This window comes from Melospiza georgiana, chromosome 1, assembly GCF_028018845.1.
Source record: "Melospiza georgiana isolate bMelGeo1 chromosome 1, bMelGeo1.pri, whole genome shotgun sequence".
Taxonomy (NCBI): Eukaryota; Metazoa; Chordata; class Aves; order Passeriformes; family Passerellidae; genus Melospiza; species Melospiza georgiana.
Window position 1 is genome coordinate 65,353,004 of NC_080430.1, and position 27,611 is coordinate 65,380,614.

A 27,611-nucleotide genomic window follows, 5' to 3' on the forward strand; every position below is an offset into this window, starting at 1 on the left:
TGAATGCTTTTCAGTGAATAAATACCCACCTTGCTGACAAGGACTTCAGCAAAGAGGCATCAGATTATTGGCAATGAATTTTATGACTTTGACTTTAACAACTGTGCGTCATGGCTGCTTTGATCAGACAATTGATATTCTGGAGAGGTTGCCTCCACGTGGAGAGAAGCTTAAGCAAAGGACTCTGCACAGGACTGGTGAGGCAGAAAGAGTGAAAATTCCCTGAGCATGCCAGAGGGGGAGGCTCACAAAGACACACCATGTCGGACACTGGAGGGTAAGTGCTGGACAGACTTTCCAGATCACTGTTCTATTAAATGGGTTCACTGGCAGAGATGTTTCTATGCCACGGTTAATAACAGTAGTTATAAAGGTCACCTCTACATTTGTAAAAATGAACATCCATTTTTCAAGGCACATACTAAAAGTCAGTTGTTTAATCAAGGAAGAACACTAATTCCAGTACCCCTGTCCACTGAAAAACTGAAGGCCAGACCTTGCATTTCAAGCCACATAGGGGTCAACTACACGCAGAGAAATAATTTGCTGTCTAGCAGCTGAATGCAATAAAACTGCAAACTTTTCACAGATAATTTGCAAAAGAAAGAGAGGCTAAATTAATTGAATAAATTATTTCCTATGAATCATTCACTCTGCTCTAATTAACAGGAGCTTGTGTACTCAGCTCCTTCTGCAGTATCTCCATGGCTGCCCCTAAGGGTCAGAGTCCCTGAGAAATCCTTAATTTTACTTTCAAATGTGTTTTCATTAAGTTATAGTTGGAAACAACAACAAAAAAGATACTCTGAGGAAGAAAGGGGGAGAAACCATCAAGGGGACTTAGTTAGAGGTTGAACTTCAATTAGGGATGGCATCCCAGTTCTTCACAGAAATATTTGGGTGCTTATCTGGACTGCTCACACCACCTGGATGAAGGGCTTCTCAAAAGCTCCCCCTATCCAGATGCCACACTTCCCCTAATTAATCCTCCTTTGGACCCACAACCTCACAGTTAGCCTGCACACTCGCGTCTCCCAGGATTGCTGCAAACATTATTAGCCTGTGCATTAGAACAGTTGCCAGGAAATGAGACGGGCAGGCACAGATTAGCTGGCACTGGAGGGATGGGGAAATGAGGGAACATTAGCTCCCTCATGGGTACCAGCAGATGAGTGCCTGCTGCTGCAGCACGTAACGCACTCATTGCGATGCAGCACCTTCCCTGTCCCCTCTTCCAGTGAGGTGAGAGAAGCCTCTGAAGCCATCATTGTAAAGGTTTTAGCTACAGGAGGTTTTGTTTGCTGTGCTTTGGTGGTTTTTTGCTTTGTTTTTGGTTTTTTGGTTTTGGCTTTCTTTAAATGGTTGAATTCAGTATGGGAATGGCTGACATTGTCAATATGTTTGTTTTACTGTAAAGTAAAGTGTCTGCTCCATTGTAATCCTCTGGGGTGGTGGACTCCAGAGGGTGGCAGTGGAGAAGCGGGACAACCCAGTTCCTCCACTGGAGATGAGACTGTCCCCTGTCAGCCAAACCCCCATACCATCCAGAGGATTTTTGTCAGTGAATAACCAGAGAAGGGAGGAGAAGAGGGAAGCAATGACTGGCCAAACCCAAGGATCCTCAGTCAGGAAAAAGAAGCAACATCAAAGTACTAAGCCAAGATCTTTCAAAGATTTCAAAGCACGCCTTGCTCTGAGCTCAGATTAGTAAACATTTGGGAATTTTCAGGGTTTTGTGCACTCTCCATCTTTACCACATACTTCAAAATTTCTCTCTTGACCTATTAATGACTTCTACTGCACTCAGTGCCCCAGGGCCCTGACCCACATCAGGGCCCCAGTGCACTGGGCACATGGCAGCAGAGACTGCCCTGAAGAGCCCACACTGTAATTAGGCAGGGCAGAAGGAAGGTGGAAAAGGGAATAGCAGTGCCAGGAAGGTCTGGGATCACAGCAAGGTGGCTTCTCCTCTGACCTGCTGCAGGAGAGAGTTCTTCTCCTGGCACAGTGTGAACTGTCCTCCTCTGCCGAATCTGCCAAATCTCACACTTAACGTGGGTGCTGCTCCACATAAACGCTGGCAGCAGTCAAATCCTCCCTCTGCAGAAAGAAGCACCACACAGCATCCTTGCCTTGCCTGCCTCGAGGAAAAGCCAGGCAGCTGTGGTGGTCTGCACCTGACCACAGCCTGGCAGGATGCTTGCAGGAACCTGAGGTTTTTGTTGTTTTCAAGAGTGCCAGAGTTTCTACTCTGTCTGTTGGTAGAAAGTATGAGAGAAAATTTTAAGGGAAAAAAAGCTCACACAGAAAGATCATTTCCTCTTATAAAAGGACCCTGGGAACAAGACAAATGTTACAGTAAGTGAAGAGAAATAAAATTAAACCAAAATTATTTTCTCCTGAAAAATTAAAAGGATTATGTTTTTGGAAAAAGCCCCCTTTCCCTTTACACAGTAGTCAAACAGAGGTCAAAGTAATTAATATTAAAGTATCCATGGAATAGGATGCGTAGAATCCAGTTACAAATACAGAATTTATAAAACCATCTTCTGAAAAGAGACAAAATTATTCAGAACCACTCTCCCAGAGAGTATAAATACACAATTATGTCTAATCTTGGCAAGCTATTGAAGGAATATGTTGGTAACAGAACAATTATAAATAGACCAGTTTGTTTCCTTGCTTCCTCTGGTATTGTTCTGTTTACTATGGAGACTTCTCATGCCTATATAGGCACAAGAGAAGAATGTTTTGCATTCTGTATGTATGGGCTGTATGTTTTGCAGCAAAAACATAAACATACAGGCAAAACAGGTGTAAGTTTGATCACTGGCTCTCTTCTGGCTGTACTTTGTGTTATCCTTGTATCATTCTGAATTGTGAACCCTCCGTGCTCAGTGCTACACAAACACACAGGGTAACCTGCTTCTTTACTTAACTTAACATTTGGTGGGGGTTGGTTTGGTTCTGTTTTTGTTTTTTGGGTAAAATTTTGAAATTTAACCCAAAATTTCCCCTTTTCAAGGAGATTTAAAAGATTGAGATGTGTATGCAGACACATTTCCAAAATTGAAGAAAAATTGAGGGGGAACCAAGAAAGCTTGGACATACTGCCCCAAATGGTGGCCTTATAGCATGGGCTGTCTGAGCTCTTTGCTTTGTAAATAGCATTTAATCCATATACTTGTTTTTGCTTAGATATCTTCCTATAATCCCAGCTCTCTGCTTTCCTCCAGGCTGGTTGGTGTTGATATTGACATTCCTGTTCTTGAGAATAACACCATAACAGGTACTATTCTGCTTGATTCAAGAGATGTAGAAGAGTCATGCCCTGAATCTGTCAGAGGGCATCTTTATACATTAATGTTTTCCCTTGAAAACTGAAGTAGAAGCTGCAAAGACTGAAATCCAGTTGTATGTAGGAATGCCTTGACTCTCATTACAAACAACACTTAGAGGGTTGTTCCTTAGGATGGAGAACTGCTCAAGAGGGAGGGAGGGGGATCTGAGTTTCTGAAGTGCCAGGCTTTAGTGGTCCTTTGTTGTTGTAAAGGATACTGCTGCACTGCAAGGATCCCTTCAAGATGCACAAAGGTGCATTGAAGGTTAGGCAGAAGCCTGATTTAAGACACTTTTCAGATAGCAAACCAATAATCAGCTAAATCTTCCCAAGACAAAGGTTTAAAACTCCCACTTTTTACCCTTGCTTATTGGTTTTCTGTTTCTTGTTGTAGTAAGTATACTGTCCTGTTCTATTTATTACCCATAAGCTCTTAATATGGGCTCAAAAGCTAAAATTGTTCTATGGGGAACTATTTTTCTTCTCTTTACAACTGTTTTTTTTTTTTCTCTATCATGCAATTAAATGCAAAATCATGGAAATATTTCTATTTCATATTTGGTTTTGAGAACTCAAGCTGGGTGTATATGAAAGTAGCTTTTCATACAATTTACTGATAAATACTGAATTCAATTCAGTAAATCCTTTAGGGACCAGAGATGCTTTTAATACCTGTATAAAGTTATATCATATGCATAAGTGCTTTCTTTATTGCAAGTGACCTAAACTTATCTAAGTACTTTCTCCAGTACTAATCACAAAGCACAACACAAAAACAACAGCATCCATTATTTTAATGTTCTTCCTAACATAATAAAAAAGTTTTTGTGTATGCTTCTTCTCACCTATGAAACAACCTCCTTCAACTGAAGTGCTGTTTATTACTTTCTTTCTAGAGCTAAACCATTTTTCTGGGCTTCATAATTAAGCCTGTGTTAAAAGGCTTTTGTGGTTCTCCACAAAATAGAATGTTTAGTCTTCACAGACAGAGTTATGAAACTCAGACTTGCTACATGCAGATGATTGAGGATATATCCAAGTCAAAACTTCTGTGGCTGTATTAACAAGCTCCTCCTTGGACTGTTTTATTTCATTTGCTTGGTGAAAGGGTGGCTTTCATTATCCTACCTTTGATTTGTGTGATTTTGTGCTCAGACATATAACATTTCCAATGCTGGCCACATTAAAAAATAGAGGGGAACAAAAAAAATATAACCTCAGCAAACAAAACCCATTACTAAGAAAGTCTGCAAAGTATTTTTTAGAGTTCTATGATAAAATGTTTCACTTAGACTTTACAGGCTCGGGCCAGGGCCAAACCTGGCCCTCCCATTTGGAAATGATGCAGAAGAGCAAGCAGGATTAGGACTGTTCAGTATTTCCTTGCCTTCTTTACTCTCCTGATTCATGATACACATAAAGGTGTATTCCTCCTGTGACATCTTTGGCATCAAGAACCAGATCAGACAACACCCAAAAAACACCTGCTTAGTTAAAGACAACATATTTTCTAGGCAGAAAAATCTAGCCACACAACAAAAATTAATGCCAAACTGTGAAATATTTGAATTCTGGCAGCTGTGGCAGCATTTCCAAGTTGTGTGGCAACCAGTTCCAGGCTATGATGGGATGCACTCCATAGTGTGTCTGGGCCCTTGCTGGTCTCAGAGCAACACCAGCTGTGCAACTTGCACTGCAGTCATTTGGCAGAACTCCCAACTGCAGCCCTTCCCCTCCTTTTCAGCATCAATTTCCTCTAGCATTTTATATTTTTTCCTGTCTTTTCAGGTGTTTTTATCTGCCTTCCTGTTTGTGGTGCTCCAAGGCACAAAGTTCAGCTTCTACCGAGCCTCTGCTAACAGCACTCTCCCCATCTTTCTTGTGCCTGCCCGTCTCAAACTCACCCTCCAATATTCCCACCTACCCCCCTCCTCAGTTAGTACTCTTCCCAAATCAGAAACTACTGTAAACAGGGAAGAAAGATGGCAGAAGAGCAGTTTGGAAGTCACCTGAAGATGACATCATTAGGTACAACCCACGAGCAGTGGAATGCCAGGGGTATATGAAGTGCTGCTTCAAACCTCATGGAAATGGCAAAGGACTGGCATTCAGAGCCACCGTGGGGCAGAGTCAGGGCAAAAGTCAAAGCCCTTTGCATCCCCAGGTAGGCAGACTCATCAGAGTACAGGAGCTGTCTAATTTCCTGCACCACTGAAAACACCTGGATAAAATACGCTGCAAGTAAATTCTCCAGTTAGATGTTTATGCAAGAGTTCATGGAGCAGAAAAGTTGTCAAAAAGACCTCAGACAATACTTAGGAGTTGTATCAAGTGTCACATGGAAATTACAGACACCACCCACATGTTAATATTTAACCAAGAACTCAACAAATTTTGTACTATCAGCAACTTCCAGCCACACAAATTGCACAGCACAAGCAAAAAATCATATTAAATAATCCACTTTCTTTTATTTCTTTTATAAGAAATAAAACCATCCACTTTCTTTTATTTCTTTTATAAGAGGTGTCTTTTATTCACTTCTCCTCAACTAAGCAAGTAGAACAGCCAGCAGTGTTGAATATACTGGCATTCATCTACCTGGACAAAGTATTTGGAATAAAGCATCAAAGTGTAGAACTGCCTCTTAAAGCTTCAAGAGACAACAGCAAGATCCTGCAAAGGTAATTCCTAGCATAAGGAATATAAGTGGGTAGGTAGCTGGAGAATCAGAGGTTCCAGATGCAAGTCTTATTTCATGAGAAAAAAACATCTGGAATCTTACCAAAAATAGAAGGCATTTGTAAGTGTCAAAAAGCAGAGCTGCCCTTAATATGTTGTGAATTCCAGTTCATAACAAAAACATGTATATTTTCAGATACATTCTATGATATGAAATCAGGGTGTACTGCTGTTTATTTAAAATCCAAAGTTTACGTATAAGCTAATGAGTTGTGGACAGATTGATTCAAGAGGAATCAAGAGCTGACATTCCTCACCTTGAATAAAACTGATCCCTTCAGGCACAAAAAAACAAACAAAAGGGTCTTTTAGCTGAACCTTGCAACCAGCCCCATGGGCTTCTGCCCCTGACAGCCTCAGGAGCACCTTGTGTTCTGCAGGGCCATGTTGTGCAAAGCCAGATGTGGAAAGAAGCCTCACTTAGGGACCACAGTAGTCCAGAAAGCCCTAACAAAGGTCTGCCCTACAGAAATGAAGGTCATTCTTTCTTAATGAGTAAAGCCTTTTATATTGACAAGGTTTATTCTTCCCGGCTGCTCTGCATTCTTGTAGCATAATCCTGAGGGCTTTTTTCCCCCCATTTACTTGCAAAATAAAATTTCTGGGTCATTTCTGCAGAATATTTTCATCCTAGCTTTAACAGGGCTAAAGTCACTCATCCTTACCTTAGTTTATTTATTTCTCAGTCTTAGTGTGAAAACAAGTCCAGCAATCATCTTCTGCCCCAGTCACCTTTTCCTTGCAATGAAAGAACCAAACCATTTCCTAGAACTACTCTCTCTTCCCCCACTCCCTCTTAGCACCTTTTCCCCACTTCTATTTAATGTCTGCCCTGTTAATGTGATTATGTGAAACCCTGAAAGATAATCTTTATGGAAATATTTGACAAGTGGCCAAAAAGTACCGCTGGTACCCAGACGTGGAGAGGAAGGAACCCCATGAGTGTGCTTGATAGACTGCACAGAACACATCTCTGTGATGGGCACACATCACATGCTAAGGAGATTAAAACAAGAGATGAAAATAAATGACAGGGAGCAGAGAAAAAGTAGATGGGGCCTGCCTGGATGTCTCAGGGGGTGTTTAATGGGATAGAGAGATTTTCACCTCAGGGTCAGCTGCCTGAATCTGATGCAGGCTCTCAGCAGCAGAGCTCTCACAGCCCCTCAGATGCCAGATTGGCACTAAATGATATGAAATAAGTTTTTAGCCTGGGTTTGTCCCTGAAGGAATAATGGTCAGACCTCTTCATCGAGAAACATGGCCTGCCTGCTGCATTTCCTTCCTTAATTCCAGTCAAGCCTGGCCGTGCCAGCCACCCAAAGGAGTCCAGCCCACATCCCTGTCACTCTGTTTGGTGGGTGGGTCATTGCAAAGGGCGAGCTCCAGCCAGGCAGTTTCTGAGGGATTAATCTAGGGCCAGTAACCACGCAGAATAGGGAGGGCATCCTTCCCATGCCAAAACAAGGATGAAGCTTTCAAACACCACACAGAGCTACACACTGACAGAGCTGTCTGAAAAACAGAAATTATGTTTTCTTGGGAGAATAAGGTGAAAAAAGTATGATTGGGTACTTTATCACCTCCAAATTAAGAGCGCGGAAATGCTGATAATTTCTTGTGGTGCAGAAAGTCTGAATTATTTCACTTGGATGCTCAACTGAAGTTGAGTATTACATGTTGAAAAGCTGAGGTAACACATATTTGTTCTGACCTTTTCAACTCGATTGTCCACTCAGGAAAGCAAGAGTGAGTTCTGGTGTTTCTCGCAATAATGTGTAATAGATTTCAGAAAAACATATTCAATCAAAAAATAACAATCTCATAGCAAAATATAACAAAACAACCACTTTATTATTAGTTTTTCTTGAAGAAATATGTTGACAAATCACCGCCTTATTTAAGATAAGACCAAACAGCTTTTTATTTCTGTATAGTGTGTATGTTTTTTAAAAAGAGGAATGTTTTAAACTGGTTATTTTCCCCAAACCAGTCTTTAATCCCATAATATGCTGCGGCCTTTCTGCATGATACATAACACAAGTCATTTTAGGTGAAATGCCAGGCCTGCCAAGGTCAGGCCTGGGAATTCATCTGTGGATTTCAGCATGGCCTGGATTCCTCTCTAAATCCGTACATTGTAAATCCCTGGCTGTGAAGAAAGGATAATGGTGTGTTCTGTAATGGCCAGGGAGCTGCTACACAGCAATTAAGAAAAGCAAACAGATGAGCACTAAACTATGCTTTTAGAGTATATTGCCTGTATGGGCTGCATTACCCAAAAATGTAACAGGGAAAAAAGGCACATCCTTGCCAGCATGGCTCTTTCCAGTCTAGGTTCATTTCAGTGGCAGAATAATATCTGTCTCCATACTGGTGAAGTGCCCCCACCTACTGCCAAGAGGGACAGAGAAGGCATTTATTTCACTGCAAACTTAGGGGTGGACATGCAGAAGGAGCGGTCCCACCAGTGAACCAGCACCTGGCAGGCAGCAGATGTTGCCAGATTTTGGCCTAGAGGCAGCTGGGTGTGGCTGAATGTTGCCTGGCATCCTGGGTGGTTGTAACAAGGTGAACTCTTTAAGTACTGAGACAATGATTAAATCAGCCAGACAGGAAAGACAAATAATGAAGCAGGGGTCTAGCAGGATTACAGAATGGGCATGTTCTTCTGGAGACCACAGCTGGGGGCTGCTTGCTGAGATGGTGGGGATTGAAGCTGAAGTAACCAGGGTATCCCTGGAGTGCTTGTCAGTGCCCCACTAAGCCAATGCAGGAGCAAATCACCTTTTGGCCTGGAAACCTTCCAAAAGGGAGCATTAGTTATTGTGGCAAAGGGTGAAGCAGGTGGCTCGATCCCCTGTGAGTTTCACTCATGTACAGTTGTGGGAGTTGACTTAGACCAGTGTTTTAACAACCACCACTGTAAGTTGCAGGGTGGCCAGCTTTGTAGGTGTTTGGGTCTTGCTTTACTGGCACACCTAAGAACCCAAGGGGTTTGGGTTTTGGGTTGGTTTTTTTTTGTAATTTGCAAGTTCTGTTATCCTACCATGATAACAGCAATGATTTAGGTTTTAGAAATGATCCATGTATATGTGACACAAACCAGAGAAAAAGTTGTGCTGATGTTAAGGAACTGTGGTGGGGTGTGCTCACACATGTACGTGCAGACATGTGTGCATGCACTTGACTCCATGTGTTTGTATGTGCACATGAGACTGAGCTGTGATGCTGCTTCTCTCTCGACTCAGAGGACCATTTAGGTCCTCTTTAGGTGGAAAAAACCTTTCAGATTGTTGACTCCAATTTTTAATCCAGCACTGCTACTTCTTGGACAGACGGCAGGATCCCTGTGACAGAAAGCTTACATTAAACACTATGATGTGCAAATCTTACCTAAACCAGGTGATCTAGAAGATGTAGTCAATTCCCACTGTTGTTATGTCACTGGTGTTACCCATGATGGAAAATTATGCAAAACAAAGCTCATTAAGAATTTCACTGAGTTTTGAAAAAGCTGTTTTATATGTCACAGCTGGGATAATTGTAAAATCCTGTGGGGTTTCCATGGAAAATTCCTTTGCCCTTTTTAGTTCTTTATTCACAGTCACACTAAAAAGGACTCAAGTCATTTGTATAAAATAAATCAAATTTTCAACAGGTAACAAAATTTGATCATACAATGAAAAATTAAGCTGAAACCGTGCCAAATCTGTATCCATGTAAGCCTCCATGTGTCAGGCACAATTTTAGCAAGATGGTAAAAGCAACTCCTTGTTTTACCTATGGATTTTTGAGGATCTTGCTGTAAGAGATTTTAATCAAGATTCAATGTTTCTGAGTAGAGCCTAACCCTATATAAGCAAGGACAAGGAGGGGATCAGTAGCTCTGTGCCTCCATCTAAGTTCATGGATCATAATCTAAAGCTAGCTGGAGATTGAGAGCTCTCTTTCCCCTTAGCTTTCAAGGCCTTCAAGTTGGTTTTCCCCCTTCCTGGGAACAAAAATTAAAAGGTTAAAATTTTTTTAAAGGAAACAAAGCAGCATCAGAACAGCTATTTCAGAGTCAAAATTTTCGTTCTTCTCTTTCAGGAAAGGAGAAGGTCAGGACAAAGAGAAAGATTGTGAGAAACTGGGTTCTTGTGCCCCTATGCCCAGAGAAACACTTCAACCATGTGATGCAGGGGGGAACCTGGTGTTCCACAGCCATTACTCAAAGCTCCAGGTTAGCAAGAAAGTTGCTCACTGTCTTTGGTCTGTTTCTTTTCCTCCAGCCATTAAATGAGAAATTTAATCAAATCCAATTAATTGCAGGAACATTTCACTCAGCTGCATGTATTTGGAGCTGCTTTGCTGTCAGCCCTCCCAGGATGATGAGATTATCCATGCTTATTAATATGATTCCGTTTAACTCTGCTGTTGCTTGATATTCTGAGGCACAAAAAAATTGAGCAGCAAAGGCTGTTTCTGGATGAAAAAAGGCCTCTCTTTCATAACATTGCATACTCCAAGCTTTATTACTCTTCATATGTGGATCCTGCAGGCCTAAACCCTTGCAGGAGTGGAGCCAAAACAGGCTGAATTCCTGCACCATCCATCGGTGCTGCTGACACGCAACAGGTGCCAGGTTCATGTGAGCCCATGTAGTCTCAGATGCTGTTCTCTACATCCCTACTTTCCCCCTGGTTAAGACCCTGTAGACACAGAATCTCAATTCCTCTTGGCCTTTGCCAGTTAGGAACTGAATCTCCAGGTCATCACCACGTGGGTAGTTGTTTTTTCCCTTATTTGTATGGTAACTTCAATCTGGTTGATTTCTGTTCACTGTTCGGAAATAGAGAAAAAAGGAAATAGTGCTTGCCTAGGAAATGAAATACTCTTGAAAACGTAGTCACATGGATTAGGCAAAAAGGACAAGCTTCAAAACAGTAAGTCTTGGGACCAAATTTTCCAATGTCGAGATCAGTTAGTGCTCCACTCACATGTGGTCACATGCGTCATCGCAAGACGCCACATTTACTGTGTGCCTCTAGCCTGTGGGGTGGTGCAAATGCTGGCTTTTCCTTCAGAGGCATCCGTCCTCCAATGGCACTAATGCATCTCAGGTCCTGTTTGAGATGTGGTAGGAAAAGATGGCATCTGGCACAGGATTATTCTGCACTATTTACATGCCAACAAGTGACACTCAAGCCATTTCCTGAGGATCTGGGACCAGCTGATGTCTCTTGCAGACTCTTAATTCCCCAGGGAAGAACTGTGTGAGTGCTTTTTCCCTTCTTTTTCTGTCATATGCTGCTCTTTACTGAGCTGGGAACAGGGTGTGGTTTGGCTGCCTCTAGGTCCTCAGAATTAATGCCCATTAATGCCAGTAACTGCATTCCTACAAACTCAATTTCATGTCTAATTTTAATAGAATCTTCTTCAGATACAGTAAAACCTTCAATTAGCCCAGTTACTTTTGGGAAGGCAGTGGACAGTAAGGATGCTTATAAAAGCTGAAGAACAGCCCTAGGGGGAATAGAAGTAGTAGGATTCTAGATTTAATAAAGGATTGCCAGGATCACTTCTAGTCTATAGCTAAAAAAAGGAAGTACGGAAACATATCAACGCAACGGAAAGGACAGAGGAGTTAAGGAGCCTGAGAGTTGAAAAATTCCCATGCCCCCAGCTTTCTGACCAGGAGAAAGTCACCTTTAATATCTCAGTCTTCCTATCTATGTAATAGAGGATGTGACACAGGCTCATGTTTGCTAAACCCTGAGATTAGAAAGGAAGAGTAGTAAATATGTACAATCTATGTTGACTTGAATTGAGCTTTAAAAAACGCCTTTCAAGTAACTATCTAATGCAGATTATATGTCTCTCTCTATATATATTTCATAATAGCTTTTAGAAATACATGTCATGGCCTTTATTTATGATTTAATTGTGCTGGTGTCACCATGACGTGATTTCATTTGAATTATGACTCCAGTGGGAAATCAGCATGTCACCTCAAAGTCAGGGGAAGTCTTCAGGGGACAGTATAAGAGAGAGGCAATCTGGGAAGGAGATTTCAGAGCTGTGGTAAAATTAATGTGATTTGATATAGTGACTGGAGCTAAGTGACACATTTTACTACCGACACTGGTCGATAATGATCTGTAGGAGCCCAATTTTGAAACTTTTTGGTTTTTTGTTGTCTTCTCATATGATGTGGCCTGACCTCCCGCTGTCTCATCCTTTATCCATGGGAATCTCTTACTAGTTTTCAGTCCCAGTACTTTTATTGTACAATTCACTAACCTCTTATCTGATAAACTAAGGTTGCACAAACTAAGTTAAATAAGTACTTTTGTGCATCTCTGATAAAGAGTAAAAAACAGGCAGAAGGAGGCAGAGTTATCTACTGTTACTCAGTCAGCTAACAGCCAGTCAGAGATAGACAAGGAAAATAAAATATCTTTTATACTCCATCAAGATATTCAGTAAATGCAGAAATTTGTCTTTTTTCTGTACGTTGACAGGCATCCAAGAAAGACTTAAATAAATAAATTAGAGAGACCTTAAAGACATTAAATGGGGAAAAATTTGGTAACACTTTATTGTCAGAAGTAGCAGAAGTATTCTCCTGTTAACTGCTATTCCTTGCCTATAAATTCTGTAAGAATCAAAACTTTCAGAAAGAAGGTTGGTTTAATATGTAGTCAAAATGCCAAATGGCTGGAAGTGAGCCCAGGAAAAGGAATCTTTTCTTCATTTCTCCTAGAATTTCTTCTCAAGACAAAGGTTGGCAAAGTATATAGCTCTGACACGCAAATGTGGGGTGTTTTTTTTCACAATTCCATTATTTGTTTTAGCATTTGTAAAATGTATTCTTTACAACATCTCTGGGGACATATAAAAAAATGTAAATCGACAAGTATTATAAACCTCATTAGACTACTTCCTTGGAAGAAAACTTTGCATTCCTCACAATAGCTCTTCTGTAGGGCAGAAATGGAGGAAGTAGAAAGGTTCCATAGCATGGGCTTTGCTTTTTTCAGACCAATGGAAAAAGGAAATTCCAGCAATTGGGTTCACCACACTACAGTAATGCCTGTTTTACAAACCCAGATTTTAAGTCTAAGCTGTAATGCATTTGATAATAATGATTTGGTCTAAACACTTCCAGCTCTTGCCAAAGCAACATGGGTCACAGAGACATCACCCACAGCCTGGACTGCTCCACAGAAATAAGGAGCCCACTGCAAACACTGATGCATTCATTTTACAGACTTTAATTAACAGCACAAAGTAAACACAAGAATGTGCTTCAAGGCTTGTGCTACCCAAAGTGAGCTGTAGACATCACAAATCCTTACTCACAAAAGAAGGATGAAGCAGGAGAAAACAACCCTCAGACTGGACCTTAATTCTACCTAGGGCACCAGAGGCAGGCACAGAGCTGCTAACAGCACTCTCCCCAGAACTGTAGTGCTTGAATGCCATGGCTAGGGACTATCCCTGCACAAACCTTAGGTGATTCCTCTGGCTTAGCAGCACTCTTTAGAAAAACTAGACATAGCCAAACAAAGTCAGTGCTATCATCTTTCTGGATGTACATCTGGTAGCAGAGATAATTGTTCCAATCATCATTGCTTCTAACAACTTGATAAATCATTGTAAATAAATTTCATATGTACATACATATTTAGCATTAGCTTTATATTTGCAAATATCTTAGGAGGATGTTGTAATGAAAGATATCAACTGCTATAAAATGATACAGTATCTCAAAACTTGACAGAAGACTATGTTGACATCTTTGAATGACAATGTGTCTTAATAATATATAACATGCTGCTAATGTCCTGACATCTGTTAGTCATCATTTAAACATTTTATACATCACCACCCCTGTTCAAAAATCTGAGCTACATAAGACCATGGGAATGATAAGGAATAGAGAAAAAGGGATGAGGAAATTGACTGATTTAATTAAGATGTATTCTTAAGGTCTCCAGTAATTTCTCACAGTACTAAAGACATTAAAAGAAATGCCAAGACTTGGAATTTGCTGGCTGTGCCACACATCACAAACAGAAAAGCTGGGGAAAATAAGTTTTGATTTAATGTTTTTGTTACCAAAAAAAACCCAATAACCCAGTGGCATAACACAGGAAAGTTTGAAGAAAATAGCACTGCTTAATCAGTCAGACAAGGTGCTGGTATATGAAGCACAATGTGCTCTTCCTGCAGAAAACAGAAGACAAGTTTCCACATCTAACGCAATTCTCTCCCACTGTAGCATGAGAACATGATTAATAGATTGGGTCAAAATATTTACATTTAGAAATAGTAATTTGCTCCTTCCCAAGAGGTTCTCTAAGCCTTAATGCATTGCTATTTTTATTTCTTTGATTCATATCCTGGTAACTCTAAACAAACAGGCACTTGCAGATTTACAGCCAATCTAAACATCCATTAAAATCATGTATTGTGAAAGCCTCTGTTTCCTTTTCCTATCCACCTTATCATTTGGATCCATGACCTAGGGACACCTCTGACCCACCTGATGGTGAAGCATCTCTTTCCAAATCTGGAGCATTCAAGCATGAAGAATAACCCCGTACTTCTCTTCTATAGTATTTGTGCAAACAACTCCTCCCTGAGAAGGATGGCACGTGGTTACACTTGGAGACACACACCACTGTTTTCAAGGAGCTAATGGAGAGAGAAGCAGTATGGAGAAAGGCAGGAAACATGTTCCCTTAGTGTGATTATCCTCCAGCCATGCTGGGTTTCTGGTGATCCCAAAATAAGATATCTGAGCTTGTTTCCCCATGAAGAGACTACTGAGTTTGTAGACTTCTCAAGCAGGATGTCTGGATAAAGCTGCAAGCAAACTCCTGAGGGTGCCTGCTACAGAGAGATGCAGCTGCAGATTGAGCTGGGCTGATTTCAATGCATTCATTCATTCTCCATCAGTGTCTGCCCTCTTTTCAGTCCCTTGAAACCTGGCATCTCTGTCTGCCAGCTCAGTGTCATCCAATGGACAAGAGCTGTCCTACCAGTGACCTATTTATCTTCTGATAACACTCTAAATTATGTCCTTGGGAAAGGGACCAAACCCAGAGGGCAGTAGTGTAAAATTTACTTAGAGATTTTTAATCCTCTCATTCAAATTAAAAGTGGATTAAGTACTATCCTGGGCAGTTACTAATCTGATGGATATTAATTCTAAGAGTGTTCATAGAATAATATAAAAGATAGCAGTTCCAAATCAAGTGGCATGTTTTATATCAAATCACATCAAAACTGAGCTCTAAACATTTCTACAGCAGAGAATCCTGCCAGAGGCAGCCACCAGCTCACCTTTGTATCAGTTTCTGAGCTCTTTGGTGAGACTCTTCACTGAAAATTGCCACCAAGAGGCCCCAGAAAACCAGGTGTCTAAGCCCATGTCTGTGGGATCAAACCCATCCCACCAATGCCAGAATGACAGAGATGTACAACAAGCTCAAAACACAACAAAATTATTTCCATGTCGGGTTTGAAAGCTGGTTTCTATTTACTGCACACTTAAAGCCTTGCACAGGGTGATTTTATTTTTTATTCAAACCATAATCTAGCTGTTACTAATGGAAAAAAATTATTTTAATGTATCAGGTCAGCTCTTTTGTTGTATCCCCAAATAGTCATCTGAGATTTACATGAACCTTATCACACGCTAATTTTATCTTCCATTTTTGGTAATTGCTCCTAATAGGGTCACTTTGGAAAACAGCAGCCTCTTCTTGTGGGCTCCATTTTGCAGGACAATGAAAGAAACAATCTCTGCAGTTTCCAAGTTTTCCACAACAGTGGTGTGGCCAGGCAGGCTGACAAGGTTTGGGAGCAGCCATGTGCACCTCACCTTGATAGAAGATGCACCAGGCCTCCTGGCTCAAGGCTTGCAGACACTTCTTTTTTTCCTCCCTCCTCAAGCAGAGTGGCAGAATGATGGAAAGGTGTGACAGCCCTGCCCTGCATCACATCACTCACTGAGCTGGGGGACAGCACACAGTGAAAATTCTAAAAAATGCCTTTCTCCTCCAATGGCTTCCTTCCCTCCCACTTGTGAGCCTACCCCAAGTCCTCTTGGAGGTCAATAACCCCAAACACAAGGGAATGCCATGCCTGGACCCACCTCCCTTGCCCCCAGAGATGACCTAAAAAGGAATAATAAATTGCATATGCATGATCCTTGTGCATCTTTATAAGGCATAAAGATGCATGAAAGGATTTGTTCCTGATCCACTCAGTTGTAAAGATTCAATAAATATATTTAGAACCAGTGCCTTTTGAGCTGTGTGAGGGCACTTTGATTTGGGGCTTTTTTTGTTAGACAATTAGTGGGGTTAATGATACTGCAAATACAGTTAACTCTGTACTGTCAGAGGACATGCAAGGGCCCTGTGAAAGCATCTGCTCCATTTCTCACCTAAGAGCTGCACCACTGATGGTGTTATTGGAGGTTTCACATTACCTGGGATATCACTCCACCTTGGCAGACCAAGAAACCTACTGAAATGAGGATGCACTTCAGTATCCTGAACTTGGCTTAGCTGCTCAGGGTAAGAATGGTGCAGCAAATTGTTGATCTCACTCATGTGAGGTGATGTGTAAGGTCTTCAAGCAGAAAAGCCTCCGGGACCATAGGGTGTTAATAGCCTGCTTAGAAATAGCAGTAGAGATTGGGTTAACTAGGAAAACACTTAAAGCTGTCTCCACCTTGCAAAAATGGAGTCCTTATTTTTATGACAAAAGACTTTCTTAGCTGCAAGTGTCAGCAATGTGTTCCTCACTCCAGGTATTTATCTAATATAATTAAGTGTGAAGTAGAGTATAACGTTGCTGAAATGCAATATAAATTAATCCTGCATTCATAATGTATAGGCACAAGAGAGTGTATTCATTACTCCTCCATTTTTAAAGCATATTTTGGCATTTTCTGCAACAATTTCTTACTTCTCTGGTTCTTTGCCTGAAAAGCAGCATCCAACTAGCCATTTATAAATGTTTTCTATCTATAGTGTTGTTATAACCCTTCTCCATCTCCATGATGCATATAGTATATATTTTCCACTTGGCAGGAAAACAGATGAGCAACACTTTTGCTTCTGCAGCTGTTGATTATGCAGAGGGGAGGCTGCTACGATTTTCCCTAAGGGAGCTTAGCAAGGTTTCTTTTCATTTCTTTTTGTTTGAGGCATGCCTTTACAGCCAGCAATTCACTCAGCACCTTGACCATGAATCCCTTGTAAACTGGCATTTGCTCAGCCTGTTTTTAGGCACAGTACTTAATACCATTCTTAGGACATATCTAATTACTGAATGAGGGGCACCATGTGACAGTATTTTAGTTTATTATGCTGGGGTGAGCCACATTGTAACAACATTTTGGGTCAGGCCAGGGTCTCAGGAGATCATTAAAATCTGAAGTAGGCCACTTGACGGTAAATACCAGCACAGAACTGGATTTGATTCCTTTAATTCTGAAAAAAACTAAAGCCAACTCCTTAGCTAGCTGCCCAGGCTGATTTTATACAGCATTATTACTTTCTTCTTTAATCTGGCACAACGATGTGTTTGGATATTTACTGGTTGTTAGAAAAGACCAAGGCAAAGAAACCATCACGTGCTGGTGGAAATCAGTCTCTGGCTAGTGATAAAGCTTTTTTTTCCCATTTCATGTTTTAAACAAGAATTACCAAAAAAAAAGAAGAAGAAGAAAAAAGGAGGGGGGCAGGGAGAAAAAGATCTGCTGCATGAAAGATAAGGATTGATGAACTGGTTTCCATAAAAACAGAATCTTTGATCCTTTGCCCAAATTTATATCAAATTTGCTGAGATCAGCAGTTTTTGCTTTCCCTTTCCACGCAGCTCCTCTGATTTACCGGAGACAGTAGTAGGCATGGATTTGCAGCAGCTCCAAAGACATTTAGTAAACACACCTTGGGGCCCATCACTATAGCTTTTCCTCTTCTCTGATGTCACTGAGTTAAAACCCAAGGCAACTACAAACTGTATCTCTGCTCAGTACAAAGAGACTGGTCTAGAGGTATGTGGAGAAATACAGCTTATATTCATTAATGTATTCATATTTGATAACCTGTTTCTGTAAGTTTCTAAACCAAAGCAGTACTGGCATACAAGTATGTACAAATATGTATTTGAAGACTATTCTACCAGAAGGCAGCTGAAATGGGCCTAGGTTAACAAAACAACTTTGCTTTATCCCTTACCCACATCTGAAAGCTCTAAACTGGAAACTAAATAAGTGAAAAGAAAGGCAGAAAGGACTGGACTGAGCCATGAGGTTTGCATCTAGATATGAATTCTCTCCAAGTTGCTGAAAGCAAATCGAGAATGGATTTTTTAAAATTCAATTTAGAGAAATAAGGCTAGGAAGTCATGCCAGAGTCATATACTGGAAAACTACTTACTCAAAATAAAAGTGCCCCTTTGAATACAGCTTGGTTAGTGTTAATGTAAATAATTCATCCTTCCCTCCTGAGTCTTCCCTTTCCTCAGAGGCATTTCTCCATTTTCTTTTGATCTGTGCCTTCACCTCCTGGCTGCCATAGTCATGTTACCGTGCATTCCTTGGCAGCTGCTTCTCCCACAGATGATTTCTACCTGTCAGTGAGCCTCTGGCCACCTCTCATCTCCTGATGCCAGTTCTATGGGAAAAGGACTTTCTTCATCACTGTGGCAACACATGACTTCACAAGAGCCGCCTCATCGGTGGGGAGGCTCAATGAACCCAAATGATTCTCTAATGATAAGCCATTAATATCACGGGAGATGGCTCCATTGGGATGACCCAACACAACACCTAACCAGTACCACAGAGGGAAGCCTGTTCCCCCTCTCCAACCCCTCCTCTCCTTCCCTTCTCCCACTGCCTGGCTCGTTCCTTCAGTACCCATTTGCCTGTTTTAACTGAGAAGTGGAATGGGAGCAAGTGGCTGGAGGCTGGTGGGAGGGGAGAGGAGGAGAAGAGGGAGCAAAGTGACAGCCAGCAGTACTGACCCATGGGATGCTTGGAACAGCAATCTTGCTCAGGAAAACAGACATCAGGAAATCAGATAGACTTTTTTTCTTTTTTTTTTTCTTTCTCAGAGGCCTAAAATTAAAGGAACTGGAAACACACAGAGGTACACATAAGTGAGAAACTAAGTCAACGGAACAAAGCCATTTTAAAGTAACCAAATAGGTTTGGTCCCTAAAGCTCACGAGTTATTGGCATGAAGTCTCTCCCCCACTCCTTTTGATTTTCCTAAGGATCACTTCCACTGCCTTGTTCTGCACCACTTTTGCACCAGTACACTCTAAAGGTCCCCTTGCAGAGTAGGACCTGACAGACACTGAGGCTGAGGAACATTCTTTTTACTCTTGTGGTTTATACTCTGAGTGGAGCAGCGGGATCCTTCAGTGCCAAGAAAGGATTATCAAATTAATCCAGGAGTACACTGAAGGTGTTGGCACATCTACTGCAAACCCCTCTGGGCTCAGTCACACCTCTGAGAACTGCCAGTTTTGCCTGTCCACAAGCACAGTACAAGTGATTTAGGCACTCTGCACTACTCTGTTATGGCTGACAAAGCAGCCTTCGCCAAGCCTGCAAAGAGTTAACCTTGGCTAGCAGCAGAAGGAGGGGGAGAAAACAAAAGACAGCTCATAGGGTGGAATAAAACCCCTGTGCTATTAAAACTGGTAAGGTCAGTATCACTGCTTGCTGAGCTCATAACAAGCCCTAGATTTTCCAAGCGTTTTCCATGACCTTGTCTAATCCAAGCAAGGTGCTCCTGTAGTTGGTCACACTTGTATAGAAAGAGACTGGGAATGAAAAGGAGAGGGAGGGAGGGAGGAGAGGGAGCAAGAGCTTGAGCCTCACCCTGGAAAGGATTACAGCACGTGCAGTTTTATTTCATGGTCTGCCAAATGCCCCTTGCTGTGTCTCTGAATGGAAAATTGGATAGAAGAGTGAGCTGGAATTTACAGAGCCTTTGAAAAGCAACTGGTGTCAGCATGTGCTCCAAATACGCCAAGTACTTCTTTCAATAGTGAGAAGGCCTCTTTTGGGCTTTATGGGGCACATGACAGTAGGCAGAAGACAACAAATATTGCCCTGCTGTGACCCCAGCAGAGAGAGAAATCTTCCCACATCCCCCAGCCTACAAGGCCAACAGGAGGAAATATGATTGCAGCTATTTTTGTCTGGTGTGCATCTTGCTGCAGTGCTGTAACCAACATCTGCTAAATACAGCTTCAAAAATGCACCTTTCCTGGGTGAGATGGAAAGGTGGTGTGGCTTGCTGGGTTCTTCCTGGGTGCTTGGCTCCTCTGCTGCAATGGGCCTGCAGTGTGCCTCCATTTCTTTCCTAGAACTGCAAGAGATAGAAATGTTTTGTTTGTTTCTCAAGGTGAAAGGTCCCACCCCCCTCCACCTGGGGTTTCCAGTACCAGCTCTGAGAGCTGAGGGCTGGCAGCAGGAACATCACATCCTTTGTATGGACACCCTGTGCAGCATGGCTGTGACCCTAGCTGGGCTGCATGGGTGTAAAGTGCCTCAGTGGGTTGAGATGAGCTTTCATCCAAAGAAAGCCTTGTACAAGGTTGTGCAGAACAGCACTATAAATACCCAGTGGTTCCTACTGGCATAAACCCCCAATCTAATAGAGTGCTGTGACCTGCAAGAGGAGGTGAGATCTGGGGTGGCTGCTAGGCAGTAGAGGAATTCTGTTGGAGTGATACCCATGTGTTTACAGGGAGGTTATATGTTATTATTCCTTTTTCTTGTGAGCTTTGTTTATTGTTTTTGGAATGGGATAAAGAGAAGAAAATTTGGACTTAAAAATAACTTGTGCAGTCTGATGTACAAAGATAATATACATAACAGCCTAAGACACAGATTACAGAAGTGCACCAATATATATTTAATTCTGGATTATTTTTAGGCACATAAGAAGTATGGATATCTTGCTTCTCCAAGCAGGGGTGTTTCTTCAGTAAAAATAAAGTGATGTTCATGAGGATCCTCTGCACAAGGCTTGGAACACACTTTTTGCTTGAAGGAGAAACAAGCACAGGCTTACAATACTTGGCTTTGCAAAACCCAGAATGTTTTGGGTCAAAACAGAGAAGTTTCTGTAAAAATGGAAAATATTTACAGAAATATTCAGATGACTGAAAGTAATGTTCTGTAATATAAACTGCAAGGCCATTTTCGTTCTAGCATGGGCAGGTCTGTGTCAGCAGTCTGTCCTTGTGAGAGATCCTGCTCTGTAACCATCTGACAGACAAACCACCGCATGCACAGATAGGAAAATGACACATTGTTAGGGTTTAAGTTCCTAAAATCATCATCAGAAAGAGGGAGGAGGGGGCAGATAATGTTTCAAAATATCAGGGACTAGCCGTATTTTTCCCACAGAAAACTGTTCATAAATAAGTCATCATTTCCTACTCACATTCAGCCTTAAAACTGTTAGCTTCACTGAGAAACAACATTAAGGAGTATGTTCAATAGAGTAGCCATGTTTTTATAATTGGAAACAAATACTGGTGAAAATTGATCTAAAGAGGCTTGTGTTTCATTTGGCAAAACTTTGACTTTGAGGAAACATGATATTCCAGTACTTTGCAAGAGGCCAGACTAGAGTTAGAGCGTGAAAGGGTGCAGTGGGAGGGTAGAGATGCCTGATGGTGGTCTTCACACATTCCATACTAACATTTTCCTAGTCTGACCCCTTTAGTACTTAAAATAGTTTCAGCTATAAAACGTGATCATGAAAAACCACAAAACATGATCAAGAAAAACCACTCTCATGTCATTTGTTCAAAATACGGAGCACGAAGGGACAACATTGCAAGCAAAAGTTGATGATGATGATGGCAGAAAGACTTGACAGATAAATGTGCAACAGCATCCTACAAGGGCTTTACTCTTTGGTCTCCCAGGCACTGTCAGCATGCTTTCAATGTAAAGTTTCTCCACATACTGAGTGATTGCTATGATCAGGGTTTAGGACACTGCTCACTGTGCCCTCTGCATCGGTAACACATCTTACAGCACATCTGACATTTAACTCAGTTTCAAACAGGCATGGATGCCACATTGTATACATGGCTATGCAAAAATACATGTATATCATATTAATTTCTTATCTATTTCTCCCACTTTCTTATGTGGAGCTGGACACAGATAAAACATCAATCTGGGACTGAAGAGAAAAAATGCTTTTCTTACAGTTAAGTCCTTGCTCTTCACCTTAATGCAGCCTTGAAACTTTCAGATCTAAGAAAAAACCCCAAAATTGAGTGTTTTTTAGTATCTGGCTACCAGAAGCCCACATGCATTCAGGTTATGAGCTTCTCAGAGACCACTGAAAGGCAGTGGAACAGTTATTTCCAGCAAGCCTAATGAGAGCCAGATGCCAGGTTTACACTTTAGATGTGTCCAAAATGCCGCCGCGATGGCACCATCATGTAGAGCACTTTCATAGTGTCCCCTTTGTGACTTTCTCTCCATGACAAACCCTGGTCTAGACAGGACTGGGCTAGAAATTCCCCTCTCACCCCTCCAGACAGACGGCATTTACGATCACCTAGGATGTAATGCTAGCTTGAGACCTCCGAATAAATGAATTGGCACGGCTAAAGCGCTGCTGAGAGCTTGCTGTGCTCCGGTCAGGCTCTGTCAGCTGCTGGGAAAATAAAGCTTGCTTTCCAGAAAAGTCTTCGTTTGTCAGCAGATAATAAAGTCTAAGTTGTAAACCACACCATGCAGGGGTTAGGGTGGAGGATGCTCAATGGGGTGTCAGAGAATTGCCCGCCTGCTAGTGTCCCTCCTGCCAGGCTTTTTGCTGATCCTGCTTGAATTTGGTAGGGAAGAGGAGGGGGAGGGAGGAAGGGGGAAAACATTTCTCCTCTGTGGCAGGGAGGTCACTGTGAAGTCATGCTGCCTGTATAGGAAACCAAAACAAAACCATAACCAGGCTGCTTTTCTTCATTTAAAGGAGCTCAACTTCATCTGTAACAAAAACTAGATCTTCTTGTAAAACCCAGGCATGATTAGCTTTTCCTTCTGCTGGTGGGTCCAGTTCTTGTATTGGTCAGGGAACTGCTGCTCGGCCTTGTTGCACCATTCCTACAAGAAAGAAATGCATAGCCCAGGCTGGGCCTGTTGTTTCAGCCTTTTATTTCAGCTTCCCGAGGGGACTATTCCAGATGAACTGCCTCAGTCAAGAGATGAAAGCTTGACTGATAGGATTTAACAAGTGGGAGCTCAAATTCTCCCTCATTCTCTTCTCCCCTGCCTCATTTTTTTCTTTCTGGAGGCTTCCAGAAAGAAGAAGGAATTATTGGAGCAGGATTTCAGGAGGCACCTGACATGCAATAACTTTTATAACACAAGCCCAGTGCCTGGGCTCCACAAACACTGCCAAATAAAGGTAAACCACTCACCCTAATAAATGGTTTGATCTTTATGAGTTTTCAGAGCCATTCCCCACAAATCCAAGGGCTCTCTGGGACTAAGGGAGAGCTTGATTGCATGGGGTTGAGAAGTCAGCTGGAGCCAGAGCACGCTCAGCACCTTGCAGGGTCAGGCCCTTCCCACGCCAGGCACTTCGCCACTGACCCCGGTGGTGCTGCCATCTCACCCGTGACATCCATCACACATGGGGGTAGGGGCCCAGATGGCCACAGCAGTCCCAGGCTGTATCTGGAACTAAGCCAGATCCCAAGGTTCATTATCCTTTGCAAATTGTAGGGTGGCAGTGAGGGAAAAAGAAAAAAGAATGGGAACGTTCACCACTTTTAACAGTGGCAAGGCAGTGTTTAATTTTCAATCAAGTACCTAAAACAGACTTCAAAGGGCATTTAAGCTGATGGTTTTATTTTCTCATGGAGTAGGAGGAAAGATGAATAAGCAAGGAGTCAGATCTTTCTCAAAATAATTGCAGCCTTGACATATCTAAATTAGTTTGTAAAAGAAAATTCAGGGGCAGTTGATCTTATTAATTAGAGATGCACCAGGACTGTAATACCTAGTTACTCAAAGGCAGCCTGGAGCTACTAAAATAAAATAAAACAAATCTTCCTTCTTCTCCAGTGAATTCAAAACATTCTCCCCTCCCTCTCCTCTTTCCCCATTTTAAGTAAAAGTCATAACAAATACCTTCAGTTTGGAGGGGGAAGGGAAGAAATGTCTATTAAAAACATGTCATGAGTTCCTCCTCCCACCTTACATGTTTCATTGTGTTTATGATGGATTGCACTGTCGTACATGTAATAGGTTTTGTTACAAATGACTGAGAAAACAAGTATCTTCACATTTAAAAAAGCATTACTTAAACACTATTAAAATCCTTTGATGTTGTGGGGCTTTTTTCCGAAGGAAACTAAGTAGTTTTCTTTCTGACTGGGCTTGCAGTTTCTCCTTCTCCACTACAATAATTTTTCCTTTCTGTACTGAGCCACCTCTGTGGAGAGCACTCCATGGGCTTGGGAGAGGAGCCTCTGCCTTGGGAAACTCAGAGCCCAAAGAGATGGGTGAAGAAACCCAAAAAAGGAAAGGCAGGACTGAGCCTTGGGTCACACAGAACTCTGTTGCCCACAGACCCGCCTATGGCAGAGTTGTCCATTTATGTGGTAGAGAGGCGCAAGCACAGCTCTGCTCAAAAGAGATGCACCAGGTTTGATCTAACCTGGGACTGTAGGACCCCAGGGCTTTTGGAACCCTCATAGGATTGAAAAGGATGTATGGTAACCTCAAAGCATCTCTGACATATATCCCCAGAGTTTTGAAGGGCACTCTCTTCTCCTTTTTGTATTTGAAACTTGTATTCAGGGAAAAACATGCTCCATCTCCTCCAAAGTGAAAATTTTCAGGGAAGTAACAGGGCTAGAATAAAAAATAAAATTGCTTGTTCTTCCCCGCCCTAATTAATGACAAATGGGAAGTAATTGGTGGACAAATAAAACTGTCTGTAGTCTTGTTTGGGCTCAGATATCTGTGCAATCCTTCTTGCTAATGGAGCTCAAGGAGAAGACACAAGGAATGGAGAAGCCACGTCTCTTTCTTTTCATAAAAGTGAGACAGCTGGCAGTAAAGTTTCTTCTTCCCAGGCTGCCTGTATCAGGGTGATCAAGTTGAAAAACAGAGGACAAAGAAGAACTCCTTTCAGAACAGGGATGTCCATTTTAGAGGGGGATGCTTTGCATGGCTGTGCAGGCAATAAGCTGACTGGAATGGGGAAGAGTCAGCAGCATGGTGACCTCATGCAGCTCATTTGCTAAAATATTTAGGATTAAACGTATAGTTAAAATTATCATTCCTAGTGTAGGGGGCAGGAAACCTCCCTGATCTTTTCATCTCTTTCTTCTGTAATTGGATTACAGCTGATTATTTTCCCTTCATTAGCTGAAAGTCTTCCAAACTATTCTGATTTGCAGCAGCTGGGAACCACAGGTCTGACCCTGAATAAAGTAAGAACAGGTGTTTGGGACTAGAGGGGAATAAAACATCCCACGTCCTGCCCTTGAGGCCTCCCTGTTACTCTGGAAGCATTATCCCATGGGGCAGGTGGAATTTTTGGTATCATCTTTGGAAAAGAGTCCACTACATTTCCCAGCCGACACAACATCTTTAGCGAATTTTGAACAAAATATTTGTTTAAATATTGCTTAATGCTTATTAAGGCTACAGGACCTGAGAAGACATCCCTGTGATAAATCACCCAGACGACAGAAACAAGAGGGAGCTTGCTGGAGGTGAAGGCAAAATGAAGTGGCCAACCCACTACCCCATGGTAGTGGGGTGGCCACTTTATTTTTCTTTTATCTTATAAACCTCAGACAATGCTTTCACAGCAACCAAGAAAGTTCTGTGAAACACAGTACAAATTTCTCCCTTGATCAGGAGTCCAAAGGCAGAGCAGAGCTGGCCAGTGCAAGGGACAGTGCTCCTCCTTAGACTACCAGTGTATATTGATGTGGCCACAGTAAAAGACAGCTCGTCTGCTAAGAACCTGACCTGACATAATCCTCAACAAAAGTTACCTATTGCAGAGCATTGTTAAGTTTTGTGTAGTAAACACGGCATAACAGAAATGCCCTGTTCAGGGAACGCGAAGAAAGCAGCCCCCGAGGTGCTGAGATGCTGAAGGGGTTTCAGTTCTCCTGTTCAGCTGGACCCTGGATCACTGGCAACTCAACATTGTGTCAGGAGCTGCCACAATGAACAGAAACAAATGGCTTCTAGCTCTTGTGGCTGGAATAATTCTTTTTCACGAGAATGTCAGTAATTTTTAATTTCTAATCCTCATTCTTGCAGAGTTAAACTTGGCTTGTGCAAATCTGAAAAGATCAAAGTACAGTTGCATTTTTTTTAAATAGCAGAAATCAAACTCAAACTTCAAACCCAGCCTGCTTTTTATTTTCTAAACATATATTTATTAATTTTAAGCAAGACATGAGTTTGCAAGGAGACTTTTTGATGTGGTTTTTGAAAATGCTGATGAGAGTAAATCAATCTTGAGAGGTTATTAAACAGGAGCAGAGTGTTGCAGGAGCATACTTTCATGATGACTGATACTATATCCGTCCAGCTGTGAAAATGAAGGGATATATGCACATATATGTACACATATATATAAATAAATATTTATAGATGTAAAAATAAACCTAATGGTTACACGGATTGCAATTGTCAGAGATGGTAGGAATACCAAAGCTATTAAAAGCACAAAGTTCTCAAGTATTTTGTCCAATGTTAGACACTGAAATCATAAAAGCTGTTCACTCCTAATGGAAAGCCCAGGCAGCTTTCACAGAAGCAGCAAGACAAAAGGCAAACCTTTCTGCACAGCCACGTTGTTTTTCTTCAATTTAGTTCAAATGTAAAATGCAAACACGTTCTCATACCCAGGAAGCTGCAGCAAACATTGAGTCTATCCTTGTGTATTTTTGATGGAAACCTCAGTGCAGGAAACTCAGCACATGCTCAAGCCTCCCTTCAAAAGTCTTCTGGCAAAAGTTTAATGGACCCTTCAGGGCTAAAAACCCTTAGACTAAAGAAGGACAAAAGGATGTGAAAAAGGAACTGCAAACTTCATCTTACTTACATAATGCTTTACCACAAAAGGAAAAAATGCAAACTCCACATGCTTACCTTGATGGTAGCATATAACTGTAGTTTGTTGGGCAAAGAACAAAACCAGCTTGTGAAATTTGCTCCAGAAGAAGTTGCCTCAGAGAACAAACTGAAGGACAAAAAGGTGATTGCTGTTTTTCATAAAGAAGCATTGAATGTGTCCCTCTGTGCCTCTCCCATAATGTACTCAGGTTTTAAGAGGATCACCCCTCCGTACTGGAGGTGGGCCACCATGGTGAGTGTACTCTGTGCTGCTTGGCAGCTGCCCAGCAGCAATGGTGGTGATTGGCCCTGACCCACCTGGGCTGTGATTTGAGACTCTCACCATTGCACAGTGAGGGTAAGCCAGCACCCACTAACACA